We start from the raw sequence: 24,439 nt of genomic DNA on the forward strand, positions 1-24,439 counted from the left end.
AGGTCAGCGCCATCTTGGAACAATCGCATATCAAATCAAATCAAATTTATTTTTATATAGCCCTTCGTACATCAGCTGATATCTCAAAGTGCTGTACAGAAACCCAGCCTAAAACCCCAAACAGCAAGCAAAGCATGTGAAAGAAGCACGGTGGCTAGGAAAAACTCCCTAGGAAAAACTCCCTAGAAAGGCCAAAAACCTAGGAAGAAACCTAGAGAGGAACCAGGCTATGAGGGGTGGCCAGTCCTCTTCTGGCTGTGCAGGGTGGATATCAAATCTAGTCTTGCATACTATTGTCAATAATCCCTTACCTTTGATTATCTTCATCAGAAAGCACTTCTAGGACTCCCAGGTCCACAACAAATGTATTTTCGTTCGAAAAAGTTCATCCTTTATTTTCCAATAGCTTGTTCTTATTAGCGCGTTCTGAAGGCTGCACCAAAAGTTCCGTTGTGCGCAGGACTCCACTTTCGAAAAAATGCATTTTTTTAAATTTAGGTTTGTTCAAACATGTCAAACGTTGTATAACATAAATCTTTAGGGCCTTTTTCAACCAGATCTCCAATAAGATTCAAGGGGGACGATTGCATTGTGTTTCAAAACGTTTCGAAAGGGGAGGGTAGCCAGGGGCGCCGGCGTCATAATGGTGATGGCCCTCTCCGTGTGACCACGTTCCACTGCGTCTCATTCATTCAGTTTTCACAGTAGAAGGCTCAAATCACTTTGTAAAGACTGGGGACATCTAGTGGACGCAATAGGAAGTGCTCAATGAACCATTGCTCACTGTGTGACTTACAGGCAAACTGATGAAGTTGAGTCCGCAATTCAGAATTCCACTTCCCGTAAGGATCGGTCTTGGGGTTTTGACTGCCATATGAGTTCTGTTATACTCACAGACACCATTCAAACAGTTTTAGAAACTTTAGGGTGTTTTCTATCCACAAGTATTAATTCTATGCATATCCTAGCTTCTGAGTTTGAGTAGGAGGCCATTTAAAATGGGCACCAATTATTTTCTAAAATCGCTGTAGCGCCCCCTATCCTAGGCGAACGACAAGAGGTTAAGCATATTACTAAGCAGAGGAAAAGAAACTAACCAGGATTCCCTCAGTAGCGGCGAGCGAAGAGGGAAGGGCCCAGCGCCGAATCCCTGTCCGACGGGCGGGCATGGGAAATGTGGCGTATAGGTGACCGCTTTGCCCGGTGTCGATCGGGGGCCTGAATCCTTCTGATCGAGGCTCAGCCCGTGGATGGTGTGAGGCCGGTAACGGCCCCCGTCGCACCGGGGTCCGGTCTTCTCGGAGTCGGGTTGCTTGTGAATGCAGCCCAAAGTGGGTGGTAAACTCCATCTAAGGCTAAATACCGGAGGATTCAACTCGGCGGGTCAGGGTCGGCCGTTCCGGTGTGGACGGATCCCCTCGTGGGACTGACCCCTGGTCGGGCTCGGCCCCCGCCGGGCGCATTTCCTCCGTTGGTGGTGTGCCGCGACCGGCTCTGGGTTGGCTTGGAAGGGCTTGGGGCGAAGGTGGCTACCGGTTTCGGCCGTGAGCTTTACAGCGCTCTGCTCCGTACTCGCCGCTTTCCGGGGCCGAGGACTTAGTATCCGCTGCGTCATGTCCCCCTGCGGGGGGGCACGGGGCCCTTTGCCCCCGGCGCGACTGTCAACCGGGTCAGACTGTCCTCAATGCGCACCCAACCGCGTTGCGTCGCCAGGGTAGGGATCGGCTCACGTAAACTGGCACCAGGGGTCAGCGGCGATGTCGGCAACCCACCCGACCCGTCTTGAAACACGGACCAAGGAGTCTAACGCACGCGCAAGTCAGAGGGTTTTCTCCGAACACACCCCGTGGCGCAATGAAAGTGAGGGCCGGCGCGCGCCGGCTGAGGTGGGATCCCGGCCCTACGGGGTCGGGCGCACCACCGGCCCGTCTCGCCCGCTCTGTCGGGGAGGTGGAGCGTGAGCGCGTGCGATAGGACCCGAAAGATGGTGAACTATGCCTGGGCAGGGCGAAGCCAGAGGAAACTCTGGTGGAGGTCCGTAGCAGTCCTGACGTGCAAATCGGTCGTCCGACCTGGGTATAGGGGCGAAAGACTAATCGAACCATCTAGTAGCTGGTTCCCTCCGAAGTTTCCCTCAGGATAGCTGGCGCTCGATGTCTCGCAGTTTTATCTGGTAAAGCGAATGATTAGAGGTCTTGGGGCCGAAACGATCTCAACCTATTCTCAAACTTTATATGGGTAAGAAGCCCGGCTCGCTGGCTTGGAGCCGGGCGTGGAATGCGAGCCGCCTAGTGGGCCACTTTTGGCTGGCTCTTGAAAATCCGGGGGAGAGGGTGTAAATCTCGCGCCGGGCCGTACCCATATCCGCAGCAGGTCTCCAAGGTGAACTGCCTCTGGCATGTTTGAACAATGTATGTAAGGACACACAGCCGGATTCCGGTGCAACTCTGAGGTGTATGCATGCTACAGTCGAATATCCTCAATTGGAAATCCGGTCGAGTCACGCTAGTGGTGTCGCTAGAGTCTATTCTGCGGATTACATACTGCGCATCAGTAGCCCCAGGACTGACCTCCCCAGGGACTTTACGTAGGGTTGTTACACCCGACCGACATCCGGTGCTGCACATTACTCATAGGAGACTAGAAACCAGTTACCCGTCGCAATTACTAGCGCCACCATCAGCCGAGCCTTGCGAGAAACAGTTGAAAAAGGATCTTCCCCTTTCAATCATTTGCTTGCCCCAATCAGCCCTTCCAGACGAGCCATAGGAACCACTTTTTGAACCATTGTGTTATCGATATTCCTCACTCGCATGAGGGGGCCACAGTCGCCCACAAAGGCGATTTGAGTGTGAATACTCCGGTAGGCCCGGTTCATCGAATTTCTTCATATGAGCGTGCCCAGTGGAATCCCGGGCTGTCGATAGGAGTCCACGGCGAGTCAGGCACAAGCCTCCGTGCTGTGTCCCAATTCCGTGGGGCCTATGAGTGTTCTCCGCCTCAAGTCTCCGAACGTAGGGGGGACAAGCACACCTACAATGTGTGAGGTTCCGCACTCAGGCAAGCCTGAGGCCTGGTAGTGCCAGCTGATGGTTCGCCACATGCCATTCCACTTCATTCTCTCACGAGCGTGGAGAGAACTCCCACCATGATGTGTAGAGACTCGGCTCAGGCTAACCTGAGCCCTGGTAGTACGTGACCGCTAACACAGTCCATCCCCGTTTAATGTTCACTCTCGACGGGCAGTGTACAATTTAAACCTTGCGGTTAAGAGCTGACCAAGCATGCTGGGAACACATACTTAGTTTCGTCACAGCTATCTGTAACCAGACTGACCCGGCAGAACACTTTATCAGCCGTTCCCATTTATCTTGGCCCTCCCCTCCCTTACGGAGCTGGGGTCTTGCCATCATTCTCTGATTGGCTGTCTGTATGGGAATATACAGACTTCGTGGCCAAGAGCTCTACTGCAAATCACTGGGTTGGATGTAACCACTACCACATTTCCATGCTCAGCAGAAAGCCCCATATTCCACTTATCTAGGACCTACTACTCCCTCCCGACAGGGATAGCCGTCATCCTCTGCAAAACCCTCTCTGCAGTAGACCGGTACCAAAGTAGCTCTTGTTTGCATGTTATCGACTCCTGAGCCAGGTGATCTGTAGGTAGGGGTTGGAAGAGCCCTACTCGAGGGCCCTTCCCTTACCTCACTGCATAACATGCCAGAGACAGTTTCTTTGCCCTTGACAGATGTCCTGCCAGGAGGGGCTGGTGAGGCCCTGCTAGAGGGTCCCACCCTTACCTCCTCACACTAGTCTGCCCCAAATCATATGCCTGCACTGTGCAGTGTCCTATCCCACCGGGCCCATGGAGCGCTCCCAACTCGAGTCTCTGAACGTAGAGGAGACAGACACACAGCAGTGCGAGGTCCCACACTCAGGCAAGCATGAGGCCTGATAATGTCAACTTCATGGTTGCCACCTGCCATTCCACTACATGCTCCGAGGAGCGTGGAGAGGGCTCCCACCTTGATGTGTAGAGTCTCGTACTCAGGCGAACCTGAGACCTGGTAGCAACAACCGCCGACACCAACCATCCCAATTAATGTTCACTCTCAGCCGGTACACCCCACTCAACCCTAGTAGTCAAGTCTCAGCACTAACATGCAGACATATTCATCACCCCTGTCAGGTATCATATAGGTAGGGGTTGGGGAAGCCCTACTCGAGGACCTCCCCCTTACCTCACTGCACTAGCCTGCCAGGAGCAATTCCTCCATCGCTGGAGGGAGACCCGCAACTTGCACGTTACAACAATGTAACCCCGGGAATGCCTGCATCTGACTTCGTCACGCCCTTAGCCTTTCAGCTATTCTCTTCGCCATTGGGGTCACCGTTTTACAGGTGTCACACAGGGAAGGAATTGGGAGAGCCTTTCTTCTACAAGCCTTCTTCGACTCGTTCTCCACTTCCTCCCCCGCCCCAATTAGCGAATGTGATTACTCACCACTGCCCTTGCACCAAGGGACTCTATGTCAGATTGGGTAGCGCCCTCTCTTCGACTGCTCCTCATACAGAGACGTAGGGACCCCTAGAGTCCGGGGTTCACACCTCCTTAAGAGAGTCATAGTACTCCCGCCGTTTACCCGCGCTTCATTGAATTTATTCACTTTGACATTCAGAGCACTGGGCAGAAATCACATCGCGTCAACACCCACCTTGGGCCTTCGCGATGCTTTGTTTTAATTAACCTGTTATGGCTAGGGGGCAGTATTTTCACGGCTGGATAAAAAACGTACCCGATTTAATCTGGTTACTACTCCTGCCCAGTAACTAGAATATGCATATAATTATTGGCTTTGGAAGTACCCTGTCTGACCATTTCTTGAACTTCTTTGCCATCTCTATCCATTACAAAGGATCTCTGCTCTAACGTGACACTTCCTACGGCTCACATGGTCTCTCAGAGCCCGGGAAAAAGCTGAATGACGTAATTCAAAGCCCTGGCTGAAACACACGAGCGCTTTTGCTAAGTGGTCTATCAGAGGACAAAGGGCTTAGGCTCGTGCACTGGCCACCCCCGTCTTTGTGTTTTCCCCTCTATTTACCGAAACACAGATTCCCGGTCGGAATATTATCGCTTTTTTACGAGAAAAATGGCATAAAAATTGATTTTAAACAGCGGTTGACATGCTTCGAAGTACGGTAATGAAATATTTAGAAATCTTTTGTCACGAAATGCGCCATGCGCACGACCCTTATTTACCATTCGGATAGTGTCTAGAACGCACGAACAAAACGCCGCTATTTGGATATAACGATGGATTATTTTGAACCAAACCAACATTTGTTATTGAAGTAGAAGTCCTGGGAGTGCATTCTGACGAAGAACAGGAAAGGTAATCAAACTTTTCTAATAGTAAATCTGAGTTTGGTGAGGGTCAAACTTGGTGGGTGTCAAAATAGCTAGCCTGTGATGGCGAGCTATCTACTTAGAATATTGCAAAATGTGCTTTCACCGAAAAGCTATTTTAAAATCGGACACCTCGATTGCATAAATTAGTTCTGTATCTATAATTCTTAAAATAATTGTTATGTTTTTTGTGAACGTTTATCGTGAGTAATTTAGTAAATTCACCGGAAGTGTTCGGTGGGAATGCTAGTTCTGAACGTCACATGCTAATGTAAAAAGCTGGTTTTTGATATAAATATGAACTTGATTGAACAAAACATGCTTGTATTGTATAACATAATGTCCTAGGCGTGTCATCTGATGAGGATCATCAAAGGTTAGTGCTGCATTTAGCTGTGGTTTTGTTTTTTGTGACATTATATGCTAGCTTGAAAAATGGGTGTCTGATTATTTCTGGCTGGGTACTCTGCTGACATAATCTAATGTTTTGCTATCGCTGTAAAGCCTTTTTGAAATCTGACAGTGTGGTTAGATAAAGGAGAGTCTTGTCTTTAAAATGGTGTAAAATAGTAATATGTTTGAGAAATTGAAGTAATAGCATTTCTAAGGTATTTGAATATCGCGCCACGGGATTACACTGGCCCATAGAGGTTAAAAAATCTATCATTTTAATCATAACCTGTTACCTTCAGATTAGTCCCGTGACACTTGTGGGGAACTTAGGGCAAAACTGAGAACATTGTGACAAGTTGGGTCACATTAGTTTGTAGCCCAAAGATTTTGGATTCTACAAACAGAAGTTGGCACATAAAGGGTTCCGACTTCAGAAGAATCCGCTGACACTTGTGGGGGACGTAGAGACAAATTGAGAACACCACCGTGTTCATGAGGGTCTCTCCTTTCCAGGGAGTGGTCATACGATTTTGTAGCTCAAACGGTTCAGAAGCTACAGATGTTTTTGTGAGAAGACCGATTATAGGTATGTCTCATGGTTTGACTAACACCGCTCTAGCTCCACCAGCATTCATTGCAGATGTGGAGGTGTAACATAAACAGTTACGGAGGCTTGAGACAGATACGACTCGTCTCAATCTCTCTAGTTGAAAACTGATCGATTTGAATGGGTATTTTTTACACTAGTTTACTTTGATTCACGTACTGATGCATCAATCAACTCAAAATAAATGAGCTCCATTCTTTTTGAAGTTTTATTTTTTCATTTTCTCTTTTAAGTGCCATGTAGTCTCACATGTGCCTCTAAACTTCCCCATCTCATGCTGTCCTTTTGTGCTGTTAAAATATTCATATGGTTGTTCATAACCTATTCGATATTTATATGGGGTCTCTAACTTCTGTGTTTCCACCTGTACATCCAAGACTTGACACCATTTTCCACAGCCTGTTTGGTTGTAATATCTGTGATAGTGTGGATTTCTCAAATATGACAAACATTCAGCTGGACAATAAGGCCTTTCTGACCCCCTCAAATAACAAAAGTTTTTATTAAAGTCAGCACAGTCCCTATAATCATAAGTACCACCACTAACTCTTTTAGTGGAGAGGGTGCACACAATAAGACATTTGTCAATCTTAATTTAGACGCTGTATATTGAGCCCATTCATACCATTCATTACTTTCTTCAAAAATGTGTCCTTATATTGTTCTGGGGTTGAATCACCAATTGTAATTACAGACACCATTTGTTGACGTAAACTACTGGGATTGATTTGAAGGTTCCAAATGTTTTGGAGGTACCCAACTGGCACTGAAGTTTCTGACCTATCTCTAATGGCAGTGGGTGGTAGCTGAGTTGTTTTTACTATAGCCGTTACTGCCGTCTGTCTTGTCAGAGGCTCTAGATTGGGGTCAAGCTGGATAATTGTCACACTATTCCCTTCAGACCATTTAGTGCTAACTATTTCTATTATATATTCTTCACCTTCCTTTTGAACACGCTTGTCCATGGTAATCAGCCAATTCACTTCTCCTTTGTTTATTTCTATATTGCATCCTTCTGAGTCGCAGATGGCTTCTCCCAACATTTGATGATGGGTCCATCCACAGAGTGCTATTTTTGGTAGAGGTCTGATTCTCCTAATTGAGAGGGACCTCTGAACTTCTGCATACGTTATTATTTGTGATGGAATGGGGATGCTAATCCTACTTTTATTCAAAGGAGATTTAATAGACACTTGTTTTCTTACCCTACTTCTGACATACTCTATAGTTCTAAGTGGATTTCCTAGGTTTGCTGCTGTTGTGAATTCTATTTTACCACTCTTCAGTTGTTTTGATTTCCACTGTGTCAGACAGACCATGTGAGGGCAGAGAAGTCGATGGTAGGGAAATCTCCTCCCCATCCTCCTGTCGATGTTTCTCCGTCCCCTTTGACAGCGCCTCCGTCAAGGGTATCTGCCAGAGTAGGTAGAGCAGCAAAAACGAGCCAGTTTTGAGGGTGAATAAATTGGACAGCCTTAGTGATGTATTACACATTCTCTGTTCCAGTGTGATTAGAGCTATAATTTGAGACCATTTGTGTAAACATTGGAGCTTTTTTGAGATTTTTATTCATTTTTTATGCACCCCAGACAATTTTGATAAACAAACCTAAATTGGATTTACAGCAAAAACGAGCCAGTTTTGAGGGTGAATAACTAGATAAATTGGACAGTCTCAGTGATGTATGACACATGCTCTATTCCAGTGTGACAAGAGCTATAATTTGAGACCATTTGAGCTTTCTATCGATTTTGAAACACCCCCAGACAATTTAGACTATTAGGCCATGATTTGAACATACAGCAAAAACAAGCCTGTTTTGAGGCTGCATATATCACACATGCTCTGTTCCAGGGTGACCAGACCTATAATTTGAGACCATCTGGGGAAACTTGAGCATTTTTTGATTTTTAACCTCTATGGGCTAGGTGGGACGCAAGCGTCCCACCCGTGGTGCACTCCATCAACAGCAGGTGCATTTCAAGAGCGACAAATTTGAATCCAAATAAATGTCAAAATTCAAATTTTTCAAACATACAACTATTTTACACCCTTTGAAAGATAAACATCTCCTTAATCTAACCACGTTTTACGATTTCAAAAAGGTTTTACGGCGAAAGCATAAATTTAGAGTATGTTAGGACAGTACATTTACAAGAGTTGTGTGTAATGTTTTGTCAATTCAAAGACAGGGTCACCAAAACCATAAAACCAGCTAAAATGATGCACTAACCTTTTACAATCTCCATCAGATGACACTCCTAGGACATTATGTTAGACAATGCATGCATTTTTAGTTCTATCAAGTTCATATTTATATCCAAAAACAGCGTTTTACTATGGCATTGATGTTGAGGAAATCGTTTCCCTCCAATAACCGGCAGTCAAGTCAGCACCACAAATTAAATAATTAAAATTAGAAAACATTGGTAAAATATTATATTGTCATTTAAAGAATTATAGATTTACATCTCTTGAACGCAATCAACTTGCCAGATTTAAAAATAACCTTACTGGGAAATCACACTTTGCAATAATCTGAGCACTGCGCCCAGAAAAATACGCGTTGCGATACAGACTAGCCGTCATGTTGGGGAGATCTAAAATCGAAAATACTATGTAAATAATCCATTACCTTTGATTCTCTTCATCAGATGTCACTTCCAGGTATCACAGGTCCATAACGAATGTAGTTTTGTTCAAAAAAGCTCATAATTTATGTCCAAAAATCTCCGTCTTGTTAGCACATGATCTAAGCCCGCCGGACTTCACTTCATGAACGAGGGGAAAAAATATATTTACGTTCGTTCAAACATGTCAAACGTTGTATAGCATAAATCATTAGGGCCTTTTTAACCAGAACATGAATAATATTCAAGGTGGACGAATGCATTCTCTTTTATAACGTATTGGAACGAGGGTACCCAACATGAACTCGCGCGCCAGGTGTCTAATGGGCCATCATCGTTCCATGGCTCTTGTTCGGTCAGATCTCCCTCCAGAAGACTCAAAACACTTTGTAAAGGCTGGTGACATCTAGTGGAAGCAATAGGAAGTGCCAAAATATTCCTCAGCCCCTGTGTTTTTCAATGGCATAGGTTTAAAGGTAATACAACACATCAGGTATCCACTTCCTGTCAGAAAATGTCTCAGGGTTTTGCCTGCCAAATGAGTTCTGTTATACTCACAGACACCATTCAAACAGTTTTAGAAACTTTAGGGTGTTTTCTATCCATATATAATAAGTATATGCATATTCTAGTTACTGGGTAGGATTAGTAACCAGATTAAATCGGGTACATTTTTTTATCCAGCCGTGCAAATACTGCCCCCTAGCCCTAACAGGTTATTAAACACCCCCAGATAATTTAGAGAGAAAAAAGCATGGTTTAAACAAAAAGCAAAAACAAGCCGTTGGCATGCTGCATATATCCCAAAATAGGAAAGTCACAGTGATATGTCACATATGCTCTGTTCCAGTGTGACAAGAGCTATAATTTGAGACCATTTGGGGAAAGTTTTGAGCTTTTTTCGATTTTTATAACACCCCCAGACATTTACACCCTCTCCCCCGGATTTTCAAGGGAGCTCACTGGACGCCGCCGGAACCGCGACACTTTCCATGGCTTGGGCCCCTCTCTCGGGGCGAACCCATTCCAGGGTGCCCTGCCTTTCACAAAGAAAAGAGAACTCTCCCCGGGGCAGATTCTTCGGGATCGGCCGTGTTATCGCACTGGAGTCCTCACGGCGCCCATCTCCGCCACTCCGGATTCGGGGATCTGAACCCGACTCCCTTTCGATCTGCCGTGGGCGACGGAGGCCATCGCCCCTTCCTCCCGAACGGCGCTCGCCCATCTCTTAGGACCGACTGACCTATGTTCAACTGCTGTTCACATGGAAACCTTCTCCACTTCGGCCTTCGAAGCTCTCGTTTTAATATTTGCTACTACCACCAAGATCTGTACCCGCGGCGGCTCCACCCGGCCTGCGCCCTAGGCTTCCGTGCTCACCGCGGCGGCCCTCCTCCTCATACATGTGAAAATGTTCCTTTCAACATTCAGGTTTCATAGTTTTCCCTGTAGTTTTGAATTTTTCCCCTTCAGAAATATGTTGAGAGGCTGAGAGAGTGATCTGTGGAGATGATCTTCCCAGCCTGTCAACATTTAGTTTTCCAAAATAATTAATGCAAATTGAGCCTTGGACAAGAAACGTCAGGCCTGCCAATAGGGTTGGAATCTAACCAAGGGTGGTTGTTAACACACAGACAGAATATGGAGCGATTTTAGATTTTAAAAAATGTTACTTTTGATACCATAGGCCTGAATGAAAAGTATCAGATAACCTTAAACATTCTAACTTTCACCCTTACCTTAACACTAACCTTAACCCTAACGCTAACCTTAATAGGCAGCCTTGGCCATTTTCTTCAACGACATAAAAGTAGGCCCAGAATGAAGCCTGACCTAAATTTAAGGTGCTTTTGGGTTAAAGCGGCCAATCCGTTGAGGCTAGAAACACAATTCAACCACAGGAATGTTTTTGAGGTCCTCCTTATCTACTCTGATCATGTGAAATTAACCCTTAACAGTGAATAAATTCCAAAATGTACCTTACTTTTCTCTTGACTGCTAGGTCCGTCGGCTTGACATCTAATGGGACTCAAAACTATCCATTAACCTTTGAGGTTCTAAATATTATAGTAAGAACTTGACAGACAAATATTCTCAGAACCCAACAAACCTCTGTTTAAAATTGAAAACTATAATTTCTGTAATATGTTTAGCCATGCAAGTTTGACTGAAAATGTCAGGTCCTCAAGGGTAATTTTATGATTTCACTTCTCTGTCATTGCACAAAGTAGAGAGGGGGAAAAAATGCGTGAAAGTAAATAAAATAAATATACATCAATACAGTTGCAGCTGTCATCCTGCCAGATGTATATTTTTACTAACGTGTCAAATCGGCCTCTGATTGGGAAGAGAGAGAATGGATTACTCCCTTGACAAGCTAACCTTAAAGGCCCAAGGTTAAAAGGCCCAAGGCCAAATCATGGTTATATTATTTTTTATAATAATACAAATCTGTCAAGCCCTTTTTACATCAGCAGTTGTCAAAGTGTTTTACAGATACCCAGTCTAAAAATCCAAGACCCATGTATGCATATGCCGAGAGAGACAGAGAGAGGATCGATTACATAAAGTTAATATTCATCTGTGATGGCTGAGAGAGATTTGGGTCACATGTGCTGTTTTGAGGGGTTAAAAGGTCACATCCCAACATGGGCCCTGTTGGGTTGTTGGACACCGTCCCGTCCACTAGGCTGCCCTCTTGCACATTGATACAAGGCATGTCTGGCCATGGTGCTGCTGTTCATCCCTGTTGTACCATTGGTTTCCCGTGTAGCACGGGGGTTGTGGGACAAGTGCCGCCCCGGGTCACTCTGACCCAGCCGGGACAACAGGAGGGTTAAGCACATCGGTTATCAGCACAACAGGTTCACCTCTGTCCCAGTCTAGGTACTTAGTGCAATTGTAATATCCTCGGGTGACGTGTATATCAAATGGGATGAGGCTATTGTCATTGCTCTTCGCCATACCGGAACACACTCCTCCCGCCATGTCACCAAAGTAGGCCGTGATGGCAATAGCTCCTACAGTAACTTCGGGTCTATTTAGGGATGATATTAGCTGCTCTTTAGAGACGGAGCCCCACCACCTCTCGCCCAGCCATTCTAACAGTGGAAGCCAGGATCCGTTCAATAGAGGCCAGTTGCCATATTTATTTTGGTTAGAGACACAGTGAGTTGAATTGTCTTCTCTCCACATAGGCCATCTTCCAACCCAGTACCTATTTCGCTATATGTGTGTAATTGGTATCATAGTTATTTTGATGCAGCCATTGTAAGTACTAGGAAATTGAAAGCATGCCCCAAGCAGCACACGGTCACCAACCCCATGAAAAGGGCCTCATGTTTCTAACTGTTGCTCCTCATGATTATGAGGACATGTAGCTTTCTCAACAGCTGTCACCTCTGCACCACCGTGCCTAACCGTAACCCAACCCACCGATGGAAAGGTGTTTAACAGCCAATCATAGACCTCGATCTCCTTAACTCAAGCAATTGTGCATTTCTGAACTGTAATGATGTCAGAGGAGAGTGGTATAGAAACTGACAATAGCAAGCTGAGCCCGGTAAGATACATACACACATGATTATATCATACTCTATACACACCTTGTTCATAGACCATGCTAACCATAGGCATTTAGCCTGTACTGATTCTGACACTCATCTCTACTCCACAGGCATCTACCATAACCCTGAACCGTTCTGTAGGTACTCGGACTGATTGACACTGACTATGTTTGATATCCTTTCAATCACTGTTGTAAAATATACCATGTATATGTGATATATATCCCATGCCTTTAATATACATTCAGGAGAGCAATTACATACCATCTTGACGAGGAGGGACCTAGGAACCTTGCCTTGGAACAAGCTCCTCCACTGTTGCACCCAGAGGTCCTCAACCATGAACAGCCTCAACCTCACCCAGCATTACCTCCTCTTCCCCAGCTGAACAATGCAGAAGATGAAATGGTAGTGTATACTGTGATTACACTTTGCTTGTGTGTATGACTTGTTTGTAATGTGGTTATGTCACTTTCTTTCAAGTATATGGCCGATGATGAGGATGGAGATGACTAGGTTGCAATGTGTTGAGACCTAACTACACCGAACCCATTTTATTCCTTTTTGGGTAAAATAGAGGGTGTGGTCATTGAAAATGAATGCTGCCACTATGTCCTGGTTGGGTATGGATGTATTGAAATGTAATGTTTGTAATGTAAATGTGCTCTGTCAATAAATGTGACCTGGTATTCTTGCTCAGAATATTATTGTCTTTATTCACATAAGGATATGGACATTGAATAATACATCACAAGCACTTTGTAATGGCACATATACCAAGCGATATGACAGAGATTACATATGCTCTCCACCTATATCTTTCCTACTCTAGACAGTGTGTCTGGCATCTGGGTGACGTTCCAGGTCTTCATCCCCAAAGATGTGGTTTGTTGGTCGGGCTACAAAGGTTACATTTTCAAGGTAGCCGATGCGGGAAAATACAGATGTGATCTCTGAAAAGCGTGCACCTGTCCCAATCGTAAACCCAAAGTTATCAAACGCCACCTTGAATCTCTTTCCCTTGGCAGTTACAATATCAAACAGGTATCCCAAACTGTCCTCATCCATATAATGGATTGCGGCAACTGGGTTGGTGTACATGTTTGTCCTCATTTGTAGAAGCTCTATCACTTCACCATGTGGTGGGGACATTTCCAAACTGAGGAATGCAGCTCCCCGCCATGAGCCTTTCATCACCTTTACCATATAACACATCTCATCCACTATATGCGTTATAGCAAAGTATATGGGGTTATGAGCCATTCCCGTGGGTCTACGTAGCAAGTGTCCTTCTCCCAGTTTACGCACCAGAACTTTCATAATGTCAATATGAGTTGAAAATAGACCTTGTACCATATCGGTACAGATGTACCTGCCTCGACTAATAACAACAGTAAAGGTCATGACTGAATCCTGTGTCTTCACCGTAATCGAACACACTCCTCCTTGCATACCACCGAAGTGTGCTGCGACGACAATGTCCCCTTTGCGAATCTTAGCTGTATCCATGAATGTGATAATCTGCTCTTTAGAGACTGATCCCCACCAGCGCTCACCCAGCCATTCTAGGAATTAATGCCATGATCTGTTCAGTATAGACCAATTAAGCATGCTTTCCATCTGCTGTTGCTTTCTCGAATCTTCCACAGCTCGAATCGAGTCGTGACCATCTTGACAGTAAACCTGTACCTCGCTACCCTCTTCATCGTAGACTTCGTAGCTGTCCACCACCTCGTCATCGTACACGTCGTCACAGTCCACCACCTCATCATAGACTTCTTCACATTCCACGACAGCGCCGGTGCCAACCTCTTCGCCGTAGACCTCTTCACAGTACACCACCTCTTCGTCGTCAACCTGTTCACAGTAGAGCTCTTCACTGTCGACATCTTGGATGTGGACCTCGTAGTCTGACACCTCAGAATCGTAAACGTCGTATTCCGCAAGACTATCGGTTGAATGATACTGGGGACTAGTTTCAGCCTCCTCGTCTCTGGTATCCTCCATGTCAGCACCGGGAGTATCTTGGTTATGTGTATAGTCCTCTTGACAATAGTCGTGATAATCATCAGTCCTCGTAGTCACCTGACATTGCCGCTCCCAACTGCTTTCGGAATCGGATGAGTTGGAGCCTGAAGACCTAACTGCTTGTGGTATACCGATGTTCCCAATCTCATAGACCTTGCAGTAACCATAACAAGACTGAGTCTGAGGCCTCTTGACACAAACAACTGTCTCATAATGGTTCGGACTAAACTCCAAATATATGCCCTGCTTAGACACCTGTAAACCGTTAGATCTGTATTCAATCCAACGGTTGGTATAGTATGTATATATGCTTACACCCAACATGTCTGCTGCGGCATGAATCTCCACTTCGGTTGCCCAACTACCTAGACAGTTCATGTTGGACTCCGTAATATACTCTGACACTGAACGGTAACACATTCTCAGGATGGTTCTATACGTATGTTTGCTCTGCTGCTGCACCACCGCATTTCAAATTGGTTCATGGTACTCTTCTGACCGCTCTGAAGAAACAATTTCTGTCACCTTTTATGTTCACATTCTTACAAGGAGCAACTAACACACCAGATACAGTATGACTGAGAAACATCTTCTTGCACTGCACCTTCAGCCTCGTGCACAGCAACTGTGCATCTTCAACTGTAACAGGGTTGAACTGCAGCTCTCTGCCTGTGCTGCCACTAACAAAGTCAACGTCTGAGTCGTCGCTACTGTCATTTCCCTTTGCTGTATTACAATATCTGAGTGTATGGAAAGACTGATTTCCCATGTGTCATTATACACTGTATTCTGCTTCTTGAGAGGCATCAGTATAGTCATTAATATATTGCTTTGGGCCCTATTGCCAAAGACACACAGTTCTGCAGACTGAGTGATGATGGGGCGGGCCTAAAGAACGCGTCAACAATCACACAGAGCTTGACAGAAGCCTATAATGGCTTCCATGCTTGCTGACTGAGTCATGATAGGGCGGGCCTAAGGAAAGTGTCAATCACACAGAGCTTGACAGAAGCCACAGGAGCCTATACTGGCTTCCATGCTTGCTCACTGTGAGGGCTTGGGTATGAGGCTGTTAATGACATGTTAACCACTATGCTCTAGGTAATGACTTACATGGAAAGTGAAATGTACAGCTCCACTTGTCAATAGCACCACTACACTAACACTATAGCCATGTAATGGTTTATAATGCTGTTGAATGCCAGTAAAAACAAATTATGCTCAAGCAACTGTCAAGTGCTACTAGTGTCATTTATTGATAAGAGGTCCACATCACCATATTACCAAATTAATGCAAAATAACGTTTCAACTGTTAGGATTATAACATATCCCCCATACTTTCACGCAGCAGTGTCAGATTCAGTGAGACCGATCCCGGGTCCATCATCCTCACACCTTCAGCCTTCAGTACACTGAGACCCAGGGAATGTAGTCTGGTGCCAGTGTTCACGTTGTATCCGGTACAGTCCACAGGACAGGCTGCGTAGTAAGGACGATCTACCAGGGCTGTTCCAGGGCCATCCATGTATCGTCCAGATGCACAGTTCAACAAGATCTGTAGACCTGCCTTGTATTGTGATCCACTGGCTGTTAGAGACTGAGTAGACGTTGTCTTCCAGTTAACCTCTATGGGCTAGGTGGGACGCTTGTGTCCCACCTACGTAACAGCCACTTGCAGCATGTGGCGCGATTTTCAAAACCTTAAAAATCCTATTACTTCAATTTCTCAAACATATGACTATTTTACAGCTATTTAAAGACAAGACTCTCGTTAATCTAACCACACTGTCCGATTTCAAAAAGGCTTTACAACGAAAGCAAAACATTAGATTATGTCAGCAGAGTACCAAGCCAGAAATAATCAGACACCCATTTTTCAAGCCAGCATATAATGTCACCAAAACCCAGAAGACAGCTAAATGCAGCACTCACCTTTGATGATCTTCATCAGATGACAACCCTAGGACATTATGTTATACAATACATGCATGTTTTGTTCAATCAAGTTCATATTTATATCAAAAACCAGCTTTTTACATTAGCATGTGACGTTCAGAACTAGCATACCCCCGCAAACTTCCGGGAATTCGCTAACATTTTACTAAATTACTCACGATAAACGTTCACAAAAAGCATAACAATTATTTTAAGAATTATAGATACAGACCTCCTCTATGCACTCGATATGTCCGATTTTAAAATAGCTTTTTGGTGAAAGCACATTTTGCAATATTCTAAGTACATAGCCCAGGCATCACGGGCTAGCTATTTAGACACCCGGCAAGTTTAGCACTCACCATAATCATATTTACTATTATAAAAGTTTGATTACCTTTTGTTGTCTTCGTCAGAATGCACTCCCAGGACTGCTACTTCAATAACAAATGTTGGTTTGGTCCAAAATAATCCATCATTATATCCGAATAGCGACGTTTTGTTCGTGCATTCCAGACACTATCCGAAATGGTAAAGAAGGGTCGCGCCCATTTTTCTCGTAGAAAAGCGATAATATTCCGACCGGGAATCTCCTTTTCGGCAAACAGAGGAAAAAATCACAAAGACGGGGGCCGTCAGGTCACGCACCTAAGCCCAGAGTCCCTTGATCGGCCACTTGAGAAAGGCGATAATGTGTTTCAGCCTGGGGCTGGGATGACGACATTCAGGTTTTTCCCGGGCTCTGAGCGCCTATGGACGACGTAGGAAGTGTCACGTTAGAGCAGAGATCCTTAGTAAAAGATCGAGATGGAAAAGAAGTTCAAGAAATGGTCAGACAGGCCACTTCCTGTAAAGGAATCTCTCAGGTTTTGACTTGCCATTTGAGTTCTGTTATACTCACAGACACCATTCAAACAGTTTTAGAAACTTTAGGGTGTTTTCTATCCATATGTAATAAGTATATGCATATTCTAGTTACTGGGTAGGAGTGGTAACCAGATTAAATCGGGTATGTTTTTTATCCAGCCGTGTCAATACTGCCCCCTAGCCCTAACAGGTTAAGTCGCTAATGCGTCTTTAAGTCACTAGCTCTTTAAGCCTAGTGCGACTATTTGTTCAAAGCAAATACGCCAGTCGTCGTCGGGCTTGAACTCAATTGCCCGAGCGACTACTTTGAGTGGAAAAATACGCCGGTCAACCGGCTTCAAGTCAAATGCCTGAGCAAAAAGTCTTGGTGTCAACTCTGTCAATTTCTCTTGAAACAAGAGATTGGAAGTTTAGATTGGAAGTGTTAAAAAAAAAGTTAAGAATAGCTGACATGTTTTAGAAACAAAGCCCTTCCAAAAATACGTTGAACTCGTAAGTGTTCCTCTCCACGGAAGTCTTTAGTAAAAGGCGAAAGGCTTGTGCGTAATGAAGAGAAACCAGAGTCGTATGGAAGTCAGAGGTCGGGCCCGAGACACACACTGTGCACTATAGGCCGGGTTCCCGCGGTGGTCACCAAACCCACTCTTCCAAGTTTAAGGGCTGTGGGTAAAAAGTCAGACTATCCTGGTGAAGTGATTTGTATTTTTTGGGGGGGTCAAAAACAGACGCATACGCACACACACACACACACACAATCCTGGTCAATGTTTTTTATAATTTTTTTTTTAAGTAAAATGGAGGGAAAACAGGGGACCCCATGAAGGGCGCTTCGCCCTTCTTTCAGTTTGGATGTTTCTTCTTTATTCTTTCCTTCTCTTCTTCTGCTAGCTGTTTTACATAGCTTTGTGTATTTATTTTCCTTGACAATGGGAGAAAAGTGTTGCACCGTTCCCGGAGGTACTGCAATACCGGGTCGATGTGTGGAGCGGACGGGGCAAGCCCCATTTCCGACTCCCTGTTCTAAAAATCTAAAATAACCCCAACCCTAAACCCCCCTTCCACCTCTCCCGAGCAGCATGCTGCACCCACTTCCTCTCTTCCCTCTTCATCCTCCCCCTCAAATCTCCTTCCACCCTCCTCACTATCCCTTCCACCCCCCCAATCTCTCCCTATCTTGACCATGTTCTGCCTAGCTTCCCACAGCCCCCACATAAAGAGGCTCATGAGAAGCCATAGCAGAAACCTATCCCTATCCGTCCCTCTTGCTCTCCCTACACCTCTCTCTAACTTTGCCCACGTCAACACAAAATCCCCTCTTACTCTTCCCAACAACACCCGTGCTCTAGCCCATACTACTCCGGCAAAGGCACAGTCCCAAAAGACATGGCGCACTGTCTCCTCCCCGCTACAAGATGGTCTTGGGCAGGTGGGGATCGCGCCAAGCTATACCGGCAAACACTTGTGGAGGCTCAACCAATTCAGGTCCTTGAACCTGTTGTCCAGACCCTGCGCCTGCACTCCCTCCCAGACCACTGCCGGGATGCCCACCACAGGCGCCGGACTCCCTGCCTGTCTGACCTCCTCGTACAGGTGCCTGTGGTCTAAACCTACTCGGGCAACTTCAACCTCGGGGTGCGCACGCAGCCCCTTGGCCAAAGTGCCACGGCAGCTGTTCCGCCTGAGGACCCGTGTTAGACCACACCATTACGCTTCTCGCCTGGTATGAGAAGAACAACCGCAGGAGGTAACTGGAAGCGTGTATCACCGGATGAGCAAGAGCTGTTTACAAAAAAGAAACAAAAATTGCATCCAGCTTGAGGGGGAGATGTGTTACCCCCCTCCCCGATGGGACAGAGCATGCGTGGCGACCCACTCGTACCTGTCACCCCACATGAACTGAAACACCAGCCTCACTAGAGGCCTCCTCAGACAAGCCAGCAATGGGTAGATGTACGCCAAGTACAATAGAGACGGCAATACATCCACCTTGAGAACCAGGACCTTGCCTAAAAAAGACAAAGACCTAGCACTCCACATCGCTAGCTTCCTCTGTACCACTGCGATACCCATGTTCCAGGTCAGCGTCGCTGAGCCGGAGGTCTCAAAATGGACCCCGAGAATCCTCAGGGCCCCATTACAGAGAGATAACCCTCCGTGCACATCCGTCCTACCACTCCATCTTCCGAAAAACTTAACAAAAGACTTTGCGTGGTTAAGAACCACTCCCGACGCTCGGGTGAAGTCCCCAATAATGGCAAGGGAGCACAAAGCACACACAAGCTGCATTCAATAACAATATTCTTATTTCTCTTATAAATACAAGGCAGATGCTAATTGACAACACAAGGAACTTTGATCCTATTAAAAGGGCAGGAAAGACTAGCCCATAGAAGCTGCATTTAGTCAATTCATCATTAAATGCTTACTACAAGGCAGTGTTGCTGATGAAATAATGCAAGAGCACACCCTAGTGGACAAAATGCTTACAGCACCTGGTATTCCCAGGCAGTCTCCCATCCAAGTACTAACCAGGCCCGACCCTGCTTAGCTTCCGAGATCAGACGAGATCGGGCATACCTTTTCTTTTAAATCTTTAATTATCAAAAAAACAATATATACAACATTCAATCAATAATAAATGAGGATTACCAATTCATCCTTTTACAAAATCAAAGAAAATAAAACCAATTAAAAAGACAATCATACACTAAAAACAAGTTTTCCATTTAACATAATTTCAATAAAAGTACTCCCCCACAAACAGTTTCTCAAAATTTCCTCCACCATATTTATATATTATCTTTATATCCTTCTCTAAAATACTTCAAAATAAAACCTCCTCACTAACAATTTTCCCTTCATAATATCCTAAATTCCTTCTTAATCGTATCGCATATCTAGCATGACTGAGTACAAAATTCACCAAATTAAAATTAAAAACGTTACTTTTCCCATTTAAACCAAAAAGAAACAACCTCCTCAACTCAACCCCATTAACAATATCTTCTCCCCAATGTTTTTCTAAAAGCCCTGTCATGACGTTGGCCTCTATTGGTACAGGGAGGACAGTTGACCCCCTCCCCTTTGTACCATCCCCCAACCTACCTATCCCCCAACCCAGGCCCTGTGTGAAAGGGTTGTAAAATTCCAGGAGAGTCTCTGGCCACATGGCCCATAGAGAGACACAGGAAATTCTTCCAACTCACAGAATTGGGGAGCCAAGCGACATTTGTGTTCTGGAGAAGGTATGGAAGATTGGTGAAGAATCCAGCTACGAACTGGTCCGCTTGGTACAATTTTGTGATACTCAGAAGAGACAATATAGCCATATTACCATAAAACTGTTTATATAATAGCCTCAGCTTGAGACTTGCATCATAATGGTTGTATAGAATGTATTAATAAGGATAAAGCTTTTATAATACATTGAGATGCTATGTACTGATGTTAATGTGATAGAATTGTAGTTCTGTAACCAAGTCTAACTCAGTCATAGGCACGCCCCCAGGGACACATACAGGACCAGGCATCATTTGACAAGCCTGTTCAAGGGTCACTATAAAACCCACCCTGATTTACATTTCTCCAGACCAGGCCTCCACTCCATGGCCAATAGGTTTTACCATCCAATTCCTCTACTGAAAGTGAACTATACCACGTGGTTAACTTTTACTATTGATACCGACAGAATAAGAACAAGTCTTTGATATTAATTATTAGTCTGCAGCTAAGTAAATTATATCATCGAACGCGAAGACCAATGAAACATCCATTCTATGACGACATTAATGAATGTCGCTTTGAAAGATCCATTCTAACCGAGAGAGAGAGAGACAAAACTCTCCACAGAACGACGCTCCAACAAGGATCTCGACGACACATGAGCGTAAATATATATTGATTGCAATTGTTCCCGAATGAGCGAGCCTTCAATTGTCAATTGTTAATATTAATGAACTCTGTGTACCTTCTCAGCTGACCGTTTATGACCCATTGTCTAACAGACCAGCCATGCCTGTTAGCCATTAGGGCACATTACTATACCAATCCTTTGTGACGATAATTACTGTTTGTATGTTTTCTGTTAATTACTTAGTGTAGTAAATAAATGATTTTAAGACAATTGATGTATGGATGATTTTAGTAAAGACTGGGTTCGTGCAGATACAACAATTTACGACGTTAGGAATGAGACTTAACACGAGGTAAAATACACCATTTAAACCAGAAGATAATCGGCCTATATTATAATAAAGGAAAGTTATATTAGGAAAATTATAACTTTGTAATCTGAATATTTTCCTTGGTGCCCCGATCTCCTAGTTAATTACAATTAAACGATTAATCAGTTTAATCGCGTGATAATAATTACAGGGAGTTAATTGATAAACATGTCTTCAGTTTAATGGTACCCCAAAGACACGACAGCCCCTTTAAAAACTCATGAAAACCTAGTAATCTACTGCATTCAACAAAAAAGTGCATAAAATGTTCCACCCCGTACTACAAATGTCACATTCTCTTTTAATATCCCTAATTATTTGATGTAAAACACCGTTTGTAAAAATCCTATTATGTTTCAATTTAAAATCATTATCTTCACATTCTATAGAATTTTATTTTACATTTACATTTTTCCATATTGATTTCACATCTATATTTACAAACACCCTAGACCACACTTTTTCCGAAGCAGGAGCTTTTATCTCTCTTAAAATACATTTTTCAACTTTTAAACCTGACAAATCATATTTCTAACCATTACTTTCATAATATAAAACCGGTAAACCCTAGCTCTTTTAGCCACCTCTTTATTTATTAAAACACCCCACTCCTCGAAGATATCCTAATTTTCTCTTATACATATTCTCCACAGTAGTTCTACTTATTTCATAATTTTCTTAAACCATATTATCAAATATTGCCTGACATGGAAGGAACTCAGGAATTACTTCATATACACTGCTTAATAAAAAAAGGGAACACTAAAATAACACATCCTAGATCTGAATGAATGAAATAATCTTATTAAATACTTTTTTATACTTTTTAATACTTTTTTCTTTACATTGTTGAATGTGCTGACAACAAAATCACACAAAAATAATCAATGGAAATCCAATTTATCAACCCATGGAGGTCTGGATTTGGAGTCACACTCAAAATTAAAGTGGAAAACAACACTACAGACTGATCCAACTTTGATGTAATGTCCTTAAAACAAGTCAAAATGAGGCTCAGTAGTGTGTGTGGCCCCCCTACAACGCCTGGGCATGCTCCTGATGAGGTGGCGGATGGTCTCCTGAGGGATCTCCTCCCAGACCTGGACTAAAGCATCCGCCAACTCCTGGACAGTCTGTGGTGCAATGTGGCGTTGGTGGATGGAGCGAGACATGATGTCCCAGATGTGCTCAATTGGATTCAGGTCTGGGGAACGGGCGGGCCAGTCCATAGCATCAATGCCTTCCTCTTGCAGGAACTGCTGACACACTCCAGCCACATGAGGTCTAGCATTGTCTTGCATTAGGAGGAACCCAGGGCCAACCGCACCAGCATATGGTCTCACAAGGGGTCTGAGGATCTCATCTCGGTACCTAATGGCAGTCAGGCTACCTCTGGCGAGCACATGGAGGGCTGTGCGGGCCCCCAAAGAAATGCCACCCCACACCATGACTGACCCACCGCCAAACCGGTCATGCTGGAGGATGTTGCAGGCAGCAGAACGTTCTCCACGGCGTCTCCAGACTCTGTCATGTCAGTCACGTGCTCAGTGTGAACCTGCTTTCATCTGTGAAGAGCACATGGTGCCAGTGGCGAATTTGCCAATCTTGGTGTTCTCTGGCAAATGCCAAACGTCCTGCACGCTGTTGGGCTGTAAGCACAACCCCCACCTGTGGACATCGGGCCCTCATACCACCCTCATGGAGTCTGTTTCTGACCATTTGAGCAGACACATGCACATTTGTGGCCTGCTGGAGGTCATTTTGCAGGGCTCTGGCAGAGCTCCACCTGCTTCTCCTTGCACAAAGGCGGAGGTAGCGGTCCTGCTGATGGGTTGTTGCCCTCCTACGGCTCTGGACACTACGCTAACACACACAGCAAACCTTCTTGCCACAGCTCGCATTGATGTGCCATCCTGGATGAGCTGCACTACCTGAGCCACTTGTGTGGGTTGTAGACTCCGTCTCATGCTACCACTAGAGTGCAAGCACTGCCAGCATTCAAAAGTGACCAAAACATCAGCCAGGACGCATAGGAACTGAGAAGTGGTCTGTGGTCACCACCTGCAGAACCATTCCTTTATTGGGGGTGTCTTGCTAATTGCCTATAATTTCCACCTGTTGTTTATTCCATTTGCACAACAGCATGTGAAATGTATTGTCAATCAGTGTTGCTTCCTAAGTGGACAGTTTGATTTCACAGAAGTGTGATTGACTTGGAGTTACATTGTGTTGTTTAAGTGTTCCCTTTATTTTTTTTAGCAGTATATTATGTCACCTATCTGCCTCATCCCAGCCCTCATAAAATATTTACAAAACAACATCTTATTATTATACTTTATCTTTGGATTTAAAAAAATTGTCTGATTTAAAATATGTTGTAAAATGCTACAGTCATAATAAATATTTGGTAAAAACTACCCCCAAGCCTCAAACACTTCTCTATATTACTTAACATTTCAGTTTTTATACACATCAATAAACCATTGTCCCCCATCCTCCTGCAAATACTCCTTAAAAAATATTTTCCATCCATAATCTAATTCACCATATAAATATTTCCATACCATTTTCACTCTAATTGCTGTTTTCCTCACATTTAAATCCACCAACTTCAAACCCCCCTCCTTATAACCTGCAATCAAAGTTCTAAAAGCTCTTTTCGCACCTTTCCCATCCCATAAAAAATTCATGACAATCTTATTCATTTCATATAAAACCCATTCTGGCATATCTAAAACATTCATTACATGAATAAAGATTGACATCAACAATGAAT

The 24,439-nt window shown here is 44.4% G+C and overlaps 1 long non-coding RNA gene, 1 other non-coding gene and 1 pseudogene across 2 annotated transcripts; all 3 read right to left on the reverse strand.

Annotated features, from left to right (window-relative positions):
- Nucleotides 1–4,632: 4,632 nt before the first annotated feature.
- On the reverse strand, nucleotides 4,633–14,553 carry LOC123735834 (uncharacterized). Its single transcript, XR_006765798.1, has 3 exons — nucleotides 14,542–14,553; nucleotides 7,690–7,691; nucleotides 4,633–4,751 (listed from the first exon to the last, which is right to left on the reverse strand). It is a non-coding gene; the product is annotated as an uncharacterized lncRNA (long non-coding RNA).
- Nucleotides 14,554–17,891: 3,338 nt separating this feature from the next.
- Nucleotides 17,892–18,006, reverse strand: LOC123735837 (U5 spliceosomal RNA). The gene has a single exon (XR_006765799.1). It is a non-coding gene; the product is annotated as a U5 spliceosomal RNA (small nuclear RNA).
- A 369-nt stretch (nucleotides 18,007–18,375) lies between these two features.
- Nucleotides 18,376–18,516, reverse strand: LOC123735836 (uncharacterized; annotated as a pseudogene).
- Nucleotides 18,517–24,439: the final 5,923 nt, after the last annotated feature.

This window comes from Salmo salar, unplaced genomic scaffold, assembly GCF_905237065.1.
Source record: "Salmo salar unplaced genomic scaffold, Ssal_v3.1, whole genome shotgun sequence".
NCBI lineage: Eukaryota > Metazoa > Chordata > Actinopteri > Salmoniformes > Salmonidae > Salmo > Salmo salar.